Source organism: Rosa chinensis, chromosome 5, assembly GCF_002994745.2.
Source record: "Rosa chinensis cultivar Old Blush chromosome 5, RchiOBHm-V2, whole genome shotgun sequence".
Taxonomy (NCBI): domain Eukaryota; kingdom Viridiplantae; phylum Streptophyta; class Magnoliopsida; order Rosales; family Rosaceae; genus Rosa; species Rosa chinensis.
Genome location: NC_037092.1, coordinates 41,330,730 through 41,342,467, shown reverse-complemented (window position 1 = coordinate 41,342,467; position 11,738 = coordinate 41,330,730).

Genomic DNA, 11,738 nt, shown 5'->3' with positions numbered 1-11,738 from the left:
AAAACGACCTAGAAAAGGGTAACAACAGCCAGGGAATGCCATTTTGTAGCAAAAGACGGCGAAATGGAGATGGTAGAGTTGAATTGAAGGTGGAGAAGCAATTGGATGAGATGAAGATTAGGGGATTTGAAATTTGAGGGTTTTGGATGAGAGGATTAAGGGAAAGCTCTGAGCTTTTGGCTCAGACTGAGAGAGGGTTTGAGAGAGAGGACTGAATGTGGAGAGAGCGTCGACAGGTTCGAGAGGACTGCTGGGTTTTGTTTTGTTTTGCTTTTTTCTTCCGAACACGATGTGGCAATTAAACCTAGCAAAATGTTCTCTAAGTTACTCCCACAACAGAAACTGAAACAAACAGTCGTCTGAGTGTACTACATAAAATCAAAATACCAAAACATGGAGGGAAACATACCGCCTACAGCATTTTCACTCAAAATATTGCCGCCTATGTTCCCACTTCACACAACAGAAATGTATAACTGCAGTTGTCCAATTTCTACAACTTGCACTTTGTTTACCTAGTGAAACACATTCAAGCAAGCTTCCTCAAAATTTGGCTTCTAGTTTTCAATCACACAACGGAAATCTCAGGCACAGTTGTACCAAGTACCCCAAATTTCAGATTTCAAGCGGCAACCAAGAATCAAGAGTGGAGGGAAATCTGCCGCTAAATTTTTCATGACTCAGACGACGGATAATAATTAATTCCGTTGTGTGATGTAGTTCTGATAAAAAAGTTATCACTTTGTTGGCATTCACACAACAGAATTCAACCAACACCGTTGTATGATTAAACTGACTTCAACACACAACAGATGATTTGTGTTCCGTTGTGTGATTAGTGTTGTGTGATTAACTTTTTGTACTAGTGTGTGTGAAAGGTTTTGAAACTGTACGTATGTGATATTGGAAAATGATTAAGACAATAGATATCATATTCTTTATATTATACCAATTTCATTACAACGACAGTTTACTGTCATTTGAGATTATTAACACGACAAATATTTGTGGTCTGAACATGAAAGGGACCACAAATTGTAGGTCTTTTATATTATCTTTGGTTAAGTCCAACCACACTTATTTGTCGTTGTTATACGCTTTAGCCAACATTTTCATCTAACTTCTATTGTTGTTTTGCCATTTAGACTACAATTTTCTGTTGTACCAATGCCAAAAGGATAATAGACTTCTAATTGGTTTTTGTGTTATTTTTGTGCAGCTGCAACCACACATTTTGGTGTGCTTTTGTTATAGCTTGCAATTTGAGATAAAACATATTAGTAGTCTCCTGTTACAATTGGTATGCATGCATTCTGGAAATTAAAATTGCTTATTCATGAAAGTATGAAACCATAAAATCCACATCCAAAATCATTCATTGCAATTTCCATTAATCCACCATTGGCTCATGTACATGAACATCAGTTCAAAATGACCCATATCTACTAATCTGGATCTACAGACAAGTCCAAATGCTTAATGAATGAAGGATTTCTACTAGACACATGTTAATAAAGGAACTAGCTAGCTATACTATACCAATTTCACAATCTGATCATGAATGGAATTACCCGAATCATAGAAGTGGTCATAGAAAACGGAAGGTATTCCGGGGTGTGTGAGTATATATGCATAACCCTGCAGATAATATGCACACAGAATGAAGTTATATTTGCTAGTGCTTTTAGTACATTTATAGTTAATTTTCCTGCCAACCAGAATGAAAATGGGGGATGAAATTTTGTTGAATAGGGCACAGTTTAATTTCTTCTCCAAATATATAAGGAGACTGAATTTATCAACCATTGCCTTTAATAATTAGGGATGAGCATTAGGAGATGACTTTAGTCACAAAATGATTTTGTTCCAAATTTTTTTTTGGGGATGAATTCTTAGCTTTTAGAGACAAACTAATTTGGTTCCTAAATAGGTTTTCACTAATAGTGTATCCTTCTATGAATAATGACAATTTAGGGAAAAGCACCACCACTCTAACCTAAAAAATGGTCCAACTACTTTATGCCTTTATGGTCACTAGTGTAAGGATTTCGCTCGAGGAATAACATAAAAGTATACGGCATGATCTTTTGGTTGGATTGGTTATAAGCTAATTAAATTTGCTTTTGGCCATACAACATAATTGCCCAGAATTAAATCGTCAATGTTCTCTTTCCTTTTTGTTTAGGTAGATTGCCTTCTAGAGGCGCGCGGCTAGCATCTGCACGGATTAATAACACAATCTGTGTGCCTGGATTCCCTATATTTGAGTGGTCTCCTCATACTTGGGGAAGTCATGCATCTATAATTATTCTGTTATCTCTTTTATTGGATCAAGGCCGGTATGGATCATATTGTCAATAGAAAAAAAAACAGTAATATTGAGAAGGAAGGTTCAAAGCAATTTCGTTTGGATTAATAATTGAGGCACTTTGGTCTTCGTCTTCACGTTCTCATTAGTGGGGAAGCCAGTGACCAAATTGGGACAACGTTGTCCTTCGTTTTATTTGTTCGATTACATGAGGTATTATTATTGATTAGTAATTGTTCTCACTCTGGCTTTGACTGTACATTCATCAACAAATCGAATATTTCTATCTTTCATGGCCGTTGATGATGTCCACCTTCATAGAACCGCCGCCAGAAGACCACGGCCTCCACCTTTACCTCTCAGAGAGAGTACGAGAGAGTAACCTAGGCATTTTTTTGTCCTGATTTCAGGCACGGGCACCCTTTCGAAGAAGTGTCCAATTGAATAAGTGTCCATTTGAATCAGGGTAACTCAATTCTTTTTGTTTTTGCCCCTTTTATTTTTTATTTTTAGTTATGGTCGCAAGATGATATAGGTTATTGTAGGTTGTTTATTAGTAGAGTTGTGTTCATTCGCTCAGTTTACACTTCGATTGTCTGCCTACATTCTGAAGTTGTAATGCCTATATGATGAAGTTGCTGTTCTGGATCGAGTACATTTTTCTGTTATTAATATCAGTTATGGAGTTCGTCTTTTTTGTTGGTCTTACGGCTATTACATGTTTAAGAATTAAAAATATTTAAGTTTTTCTATATCAGAAAAGAAATTATAAAACAAAGCCCCTATTGAAAATCAAATTTAAAAGCATTAAGGACACTTTGTAGGTAATCTTTCATTCCAACTAGCTATGTCCGAGTTTTATCCAAAAGCTCTTATGGGCAAATTACTATAGATAACTTTTCTATATAAACAAACCTGAAAAACAATAATAATCAAGAGGAGGGGAAGTAGCCGCCTTTCATGCAGAATCTTGATCAGTAATTAATTAACTGCAGTTCCTTTAGTGTATAAATTAATAAGAGTCAGAAGGGTGTGGCTCACAATTGATGATAGATAGAGGTTGTGTTAAATGCACAGAGATCACGAAATAAAACAACCATATATCAGTATGGGCTATAAGCAAGATTCTTAAGTATTGGCCACCTCCAGTAATGAGGGCTATATTGGGTCCGGGTCTAAATTTTAGCCCTCAAAATATAATTATTCAATAAATAGTCTCCAGCAACGCATTGCCAAATTTTAACTCTTTCTAATATTTTATTATTGTTTGAGTAATTTTTTTAAAATTTATGATCTTATTAGTTGTAATTATTCTAAACTAGATTATATTTTGAGATGTAAATATTTTTTCTAACGTGCAAAATTTCGACAAGATAAAATATCTATGTCGAGGTGGATTATAAAAGGAAAATAGAAGGTGTGAAATAATAGAGAAATGATGTATGTATTTATAGGAAAAATGAGATTTTGAAAAATTTTACCATTTTGATAAAAAAAAAATTACAAGAAAAAATAACTAACTAGTCGCTGCATGAATCCTAACCATTCAGTTGGTCCCTTTAAATTTGGCCTGGGCTAGCCAAATGGCTACATTTGGCCCTCTTCTAAGTCTTTTGGCTCTTTTATGGCTCTTTAGGCTATAATTTAGGAAATGGCCCTTTAGACCCCATTACTGGAGATGGCCTAACGATCAAAGTAAATGGAATGATGGACTGAGTATTGTATATTGAATCACTGAGCGCACTGTGCATTTTAGTCTTGCAGAAAGCAAAGCAAAAACAAAAGAAAACAACATTCCAATTGCACAAATATAATTAAGAGAAGATTCTCACGCCCCCAACTAACCTAAATAATAAAGTGCGAAGTAAACAACTAGGCAATTACGCAAACATATTACCAAACTAGGGCTAGTATCTTTTTATATGAATCTAGGCCGTAAAGGTATCCATTATTAAATCATCATATCATGTTCAGATAAAAGATTTGATCTACCATTTTAATTTTATGAAAATATGTTGGAGATTGTTTAGTTTATAAGTAGATCGAGGAATTTTCATTTAAACGCTGAACCACATTAATGTAATAGAGAGGAAAAATGGAAATTCTTTACTCGTTGTGCATGCTGCTAGTTCTAGACAAGCCACCAGTAGTAAAAGGGAGGATACCTAGCTATCTGCTATATATGAACAGGGTCTTCGGTCGATGATATATATTTCTTGTTGATGATGGAGTAGCTTAGAAGGTTACTCAGCTAAGCCTTTTCCACATTCCTTGTTCCACTGAAAGCTCTGTAGCTTACAAGCTTGCTAGACCTTTTACCGCTGAGTTTGAGATTTGAAGAAAATATAGGAAAAGATGTTTTGACTGAATAATTAATTGTATTGAATTGTATAACATATATACAAGGCACCTACTGCATACCTTGTGGTTCTCCAACAAGTTAGGAGACCAGTTAGGAAACACAGCTATTACAATTACATTAGGAATCAAAGACTATACAGACTATCCTAACAAATCAAAAATACTTAATACAAATATATTCTTGCATATCAAGACAATCCCAATTCAATGCTGCAAGATATACTTTCCAACACTCCCCCTCAAGTTGGAAGTGTATATCAATAACTCCCAACTTGCACATGAGCTGTTTGAACTTTTCTTTTCCCAAAGCTTTCGTAAACACATCTGCTAATTGTTGTGAAGAAATCACAAATCGTGTAACGACTTCACCCATAACAATTTTGTCCCGAACAAAATGACAATCCATTTCAATATGCCTAGTTCTCTCATGAAACACAGGATTCTTAGCAATGTGCAATGCAGCCTGATTATCACAATGTAAAATAGCAGGACTTGGAACAGGCATATGCAAATCAGTCAATAAATAGCGTAGCCAAGTAAGCTCACAGCAAGTACCTGCCATTGCTCTGTATTCAGCTTCTGCACTTGATAAAGACACAGTCTTCTGCCTCTTGGCCCTCCATGAAATTAAAGAATCTCCTAGGAACACACAATAACCAGTAGTAGAGCGACGGGTAATAGGACACCCCGCCCAATCAGAGTCACAGAACGCCTTCAGGTTTAAAGAATTATTGGCATGAAGAAGTAAACCTTGACCAGGAGATGACTTCAAGTAACGAACAACTCTAAGGGCAGCAGTCATATGTTGCAAGCGAGGTTCATGCATAAACCGGCTAAGAATATGTACTGAGTATGTGATGTCGGGCCTAGTAATGGTCAAGTAAATCAGCCGACCAACTAGGCGCCGATATGAGGCAGGATCTTTAAGTAATTCTCCTTTGTCTGAAAGTTTGGATTCTTCCATGGGAAACTCAACCGGCTTAGCACCCAAGTAGCCGCTATCTTTGATGATTTCCAAGGCATATTTGCGTTGAGATATGTAAATGCCTTTCTTGGAACGAGCTACCTCAATGCCAAGGAAGAATTTCAAATCACCAAGGTCCTTGATGCGAAAACGAGTATGGAGGAACTGTTTCAGAGCATTAATAGACTCCATATTGTTTCCTGTTATCAGAATGTCATCCACATAGATTAACAATACAGTGAGAGAGGTACCATGCTTTCGAACGAACAAGGAATAGTCAGCTTTGGACTGAGAGAAACCAGTAGCAAGAATGGCCTCTGTGAACTTAGAAAACCATTGACGAGAGGCCTGTTTTAGTCCATACAACGACTTGTGGAGGCGACACACTAGATTCTCCCCCGGTCGCCGAAGACCAGGAGGAGGGGACATATAAATTTCCTCCAATAAATCACCATTCAAAAAGGCATTATTGACATCCAATTGATGCAAGGGCCAATTGAAACTAGCAGCGACAGCAAGAATGCAACGGACAGTGATCATTTTGGCAGTAGGAGAAAAAGTTTCGTGATAGTCGATACCTGCGGTCTGAGTAAAACCCCGAGCAACAAGACGAGCCTTATAGCGCTCGACAGACCCGTCAGCCTTGCGTTTGACTCGATACACCCATTTACAACTGATCGGGCGTTTTCCAGGAGGCAGAGGAACGAGACTCCATGTCCGATTATCAATAAGAGCCTGAAGCTCAGAATTCATAGCTTCCTGCCATTTGGGATCAACTGATGCAACCTCATAAGAAGTCGGCTCCTCATCCCGACTAATATTAGCAATAAAACTGAGGTGAGCAGGAGAATACCGATCATATGAAATGTAGTGACAGAGGGGATACCTCATACTGGGTGTGGAACCGGACAAGGCAGAGGACGATGGATGTGGAGGCAGAATCACCTGCGAGCAAACGTAGTCCTTGAGGCGAACGTTGGCTTCTAGAGGGCGCTGAGAACGACGAAGCGGCTCAGGAGGGACAACGGAAAGGAGATCAGGGTGAACAACACCGACCGGATCGACAGCAAGTTGGGGCGAATCGGCTAAATCAGCGGAAGAATCGGAAGTGGGAGAAGAAGACGAAGGGGTGGAGTCTGAAGAAGAGTCAGGCGACACAGGCGGAGGAGGAGAGGACGATGCGACCACCGGCGCTGGGACTGGAGGGCGGCGAACATATGTTTGGATAGTGGAGGGCGGCAGCGGATTGGGTGATGGAGAGTGTGGTGGATTGGGTGGTGGAGAGGGCGAAGGATTGGGTGGTGGAGAGGGCGGCGGAGGAAGGTGTGGGGAAGATGGCAATGGCGTGGTCTCTGAATCAGGCAAATATGCGGGCGTGTTTGGGGAAGAAGAAGAATTGAAGAAAGGATCATAGACTGAGGGGAATGGAATGGGCTGGGCCGTGGTATTGGTGTCAGGTGGGCTTGTGGTGGAATTTGTCCTCAAGAAAAATGACATCTCTATTAGTGAAAATTTTTCGGGTTGCAATATCGTAGAGTTTGTAAGCCTTCTGTCTCATGGGATAACCCAGAAAAATACATTTGGTAGCACGAGGAGAAAATTTGGAAGACGGATTGGGAATGGTTGCAAAAGCAAGACACCCAAATACTCGCATCCGAGAATAATCAGGAAGCTTATTATGAAGAATTTCAAAAGGTGTTTTTCGGTGAAGCAGCAAGGTGGGAAGACGATTGATTATATATACGAAAGTGAGGACACATTCTCCCCAAAAATTAATGGGCAGATGCGACTGAAAACGAAGGGCACGAGCGGTTTCAAGGATGTGTCGATGTTTCCGCTCAACGACACCATTTTGCTGCGGTGTATAAACACAAGAACGTTGAAAAAGAACACCTTCATCAAGAAAGAAATTTTGTAATGAAAGAAATTCAGCCCCATTATCCGAACAAAGTTGTTGAACTTTTGTGTTGAATTGAGTGTGCACATAATTAAAAAAACGACGGAGTAAAGGTTGTGTCTCACTTTTATGTCGCATTAAAAAAATCCATGTAAATCGGGAAAAATCATCCACAATAGTCAAGAAATAATGGGCACCAGAAAGAGAAGGGATTTTATAACGTCCCCAAATATCACAATGAATAAGGGAAAAACACTTCGAAGTTGAAATTGAACTGGAAGGAAAAGGTTGGCGAGTTTGTTTCGCTAATGGACAAACATCACATTTATGATTAGAATCAAAATGAAAATGGAGAGAATTATTGGCCAAAAATTGAAGACGAGCAGAGGAAAGGTGACCCAAACGACGATGCCAAGGATCAGAGGATATGATGAGATTGCAAGCGAAGTGAGATGAAGGAGAAGTTGAAGCCAACGCCACAAGATAGTAGAGGTTACCACGTCGCTTACCCACACCAATCATCGTCCTCGTAGCCAAGTCCTGTAAAATACACCAAGATGGAAAAAAAGTCACTGAACAAGATAAATCATCGGTTGTTTTGCCAACAGACATAAGATCAACTCTAAAACTTGGCACACAAAGGACATCATTTAATTGAAAAGAATCGTTAAAGCGAATTGATCCAGTCATAGTAATTCCAGCCGTGTCTCCACTAGGTAAAGAAACTGGTGCCAAAGAAGGATGCTTAATATTTATCAATGATGTAGGAGAAGAAGTAATATGATGGGTTGCTCCGCTGTCGAGTATCCAACGATTTGGAGCAACATGTAACAAACCTGTAGCATTGGCTTGAGGAATTTGCGGTGTAGGAGTCAAGGCAGCAATTACTTGAGTGTACTGATCCTCAGTGAGATTAGGAAGCATTCCTTGAAGTTCCTGGAATGTTGGGGTGGCATCAACATGATTAGCAGAGGTACTTCCTCAAAGTTGTCTTGGAGAATTAGCTTCCTTAGGTCCTTTGTAGAGACGATGACCAGGAGGATAACCATGCTTTCTATGGCAAGTTGCTTCAGTGTGATAATCCTTGTCACAATAAGTGCAATGCTTGATTGGGGCACGAGGACGAAAATTGATGCCTTGGGTATTGCCTTGATTCCCTTGCATCTGAGGTTGTGATCTAAAGTTGCTGTGTACTGCCATCGCTGCGGTGTTAGATGGGGCAGTATGAGAAGAACCAAGTTCACGTTGTTTTTCTTCTTGGACGAGGGAAGCATAAGCTTGTCTCACCGAAGGCAAAGGGTTCATCAACAAAATTTGTCCACGAGTAGCAGCATAAGATTCATTTAAGCCCATAAGAAATTGCATCAACTTACTGCGATCATTTTGCGCTCCACACGTGCACGTGATAGTGTTGTACGAAGCAAGCTCGTCCCATAAGCCTTTTAGCTTTGTGTAGTATGCTGCAATGGATGATTGACCTTGTTCAATACGATAAATGTCTCTTTGAACTTGAAATATGCGAGGGGCGTTGCCCAACGCGAATCTCTCTCGCAGATCTTCCCAAACAGCATGTGGTGTGGTGCAGCAGAGCACTGAATCGGCAAGCTCAGGTTCAAGAGAGTTGAGAATCCATGAAAGCACCATGTCATTGCACCTTTGCCATAGTGCATGTTCATCAGGTTTCCTTTCTGCAGAGGGTTCTTTAATGGTTCCGTTGATGAAGCCGGTTTTGTTCTTGGCACTTAGGGATATCCTCATAGCTCGACACCATGAGTTATAATTGTCACCTGATAATTTCTTGGAGACAAGCAGAAGACCGGGATGGTCTGAATGATGAAGAAAAAGCGGATTGGCAGTGTCATCAGAGGAAGTGTTGCTGGTGCCAATTCCACTATTAGGAGTTTCAGAGAAAATTCATCACCAATTGCCATTGAAAAAAAGGTTGCGAGGCTGCTACTTAATAGCAGAAAAGGCTACTTACAAGTGACAGAAAAAATTGGAATGGAGAGGCTGCTAGTGACGGCAGAAGAGAAGAAGAGCCAGGAATTATTCCTGCTCTGATACCATATAGGAAAAGATGTTTTGATTGAATAATTAATTGTATTGAATTGTACAACATATATACAAGGCACCTACTGCATACCTTGTGGTTCTCCAACAAGTTAGGAGACCAGTTAGGAAACACAGCTATTACAATTACATTAGGAATCAAAGACTATACAGACTATCCTAACGAATCAAAAATACTTAATACAAATATTGACAATCCCAATTCAATGCTGCAAGATATACTTTCCAACAGAAAATAGTTTGTTTCTCTTTCGATTATAAAAAACGAACTACATCGAAAGTATGTAGAACATTAGAACATGTATGAAGTATGATTGAGATCCATGCATGTATAACCCTAGCTAAACCTAAATAAAGCTATTATAGTATTATACATGCATTTTCCTAATGGAAGACCAAGACTGCAGAATAATCAAGTCTGCGAAGCAATTAACCTTTACGCACATTAAGCTCCTCCTCTAATTTGTTTTGGTACTACTTTATGATCGACCACTAGTATAAAGAAAGAACACGCGATTAAAGCTGCGATAAGTGTTACCCCCAACTCGATCGACCTTTGCATATTATCACTAAATGACTATTAAATTAATTTGCTTTTGATAGATGTCGGGTTTCAGTTGCATCCTCAAGGTTTGGGAAGTCATGGATCTATTTTTTACTGCTAATTATTGAGCACTTATTAGTAATACTAAATTATGAGGGCCCTTATAGATATTGAGAGAGGATTGAGGAATCGAAGGCAATTTCCCACCAATTTCCCTCAGAATTCTATTAGTCGTGACTTTGAGTTTGGTGGTCGAGTTTCGGCAGGTGACCAAAAGAACATGGATCTTACTTTTATTGTTATAGTGGTGGGTTCCTCCACCTGAGACCGAGAGATATTATTAGAGCAAGTCCACTCAATGAGGTTGGCAGGTCAACACTGTTCACTGCTTTTTGCCTTTCATTTCCACCATCTAGGTTGGTTGGTCAAATATTATTCACAAAAGGTCACCGAATGTCAGTTGGCAGGTCAAGAAATTGATCCAGGGTGACTTTTGTGAATAGTATCTGACCAGCTAACCTAGATGGTGGAAATGAAAGGCAAAATGTAGTGAATAGTATTGATCAGCCACCCTCAACTGATGGACTTTCTCTTACACACACTTAGTCCAGCCCCCAAGGACTTCTTTATCCATGGCTGTGGGGATCTAGTGAATCTCATGAGAATATAATTACCTCTTTCTTGTTTTCCTGTCCTAGGGTTTCCGACTATGATCGAATAGCTTCCAAAACTAGCCACTATAGCCTATCCGCATGCCATCTGCAGAAGTGCAGATTTTCTGGCTTTAACCATACATATATAATATACGCACACATGCATATGCTCCGTATACTTTTTACTGCATCTAAATTAACACTTGCGGTAGTCAGACCAGGCCCCTATATATTATGCTTTTCCCGTTTCCACACCAAGCACGAGTGAACTTGCTAGAGAAGAGTTAGCACCACTCTCTCTCTCTCTCTCTCTCAATATTTGTTCATAAGCTAGGTGCACCTGCAATATTTTACCCCTTATCAATTTACTTATTATATCTGTTATTTTATTTTTCTTTTGCAGGGGTGCATGCTTGCGTGTCTATACCATTTGTTCAATCTGGAACCATGTCTATATCCCACAAGCAGAACATGTAGCACCGACTGGAATTCAATTAACCACGGCTCGTGGCAATTCAGTAACTGGGATAGACAACCAATCTACAAAATTCACTGCCATCGACATTTTGGCTGATGCGGCTCAACCAAACAGACCTTCACCTCATCTACTAGAACATAAAAATAGTACATGCCATCTCTAATCTCTTTTACATTCACATTATTCAGTGAGCTTCATCTAAGCACTGTAAAATTAATTTCTTAATTGCTACGTAAATGTATTAATACGATAATTGCCACACAAAAAATACAAATTAATTATAAGTGGTTTACAAGCTTTATTCACTAGTCTCAGCAAAGACCTAGCTAGCTGGTCTTTTTTATTGACATATGCAAACTTTTCCATAATTCTACCCATCTAAATTTAATGTATGTTCAGTTATATGTATATTCTTCAGATAAGTAACTTAATTAATCCCCTTCTGATGAATCCTATACAGGAG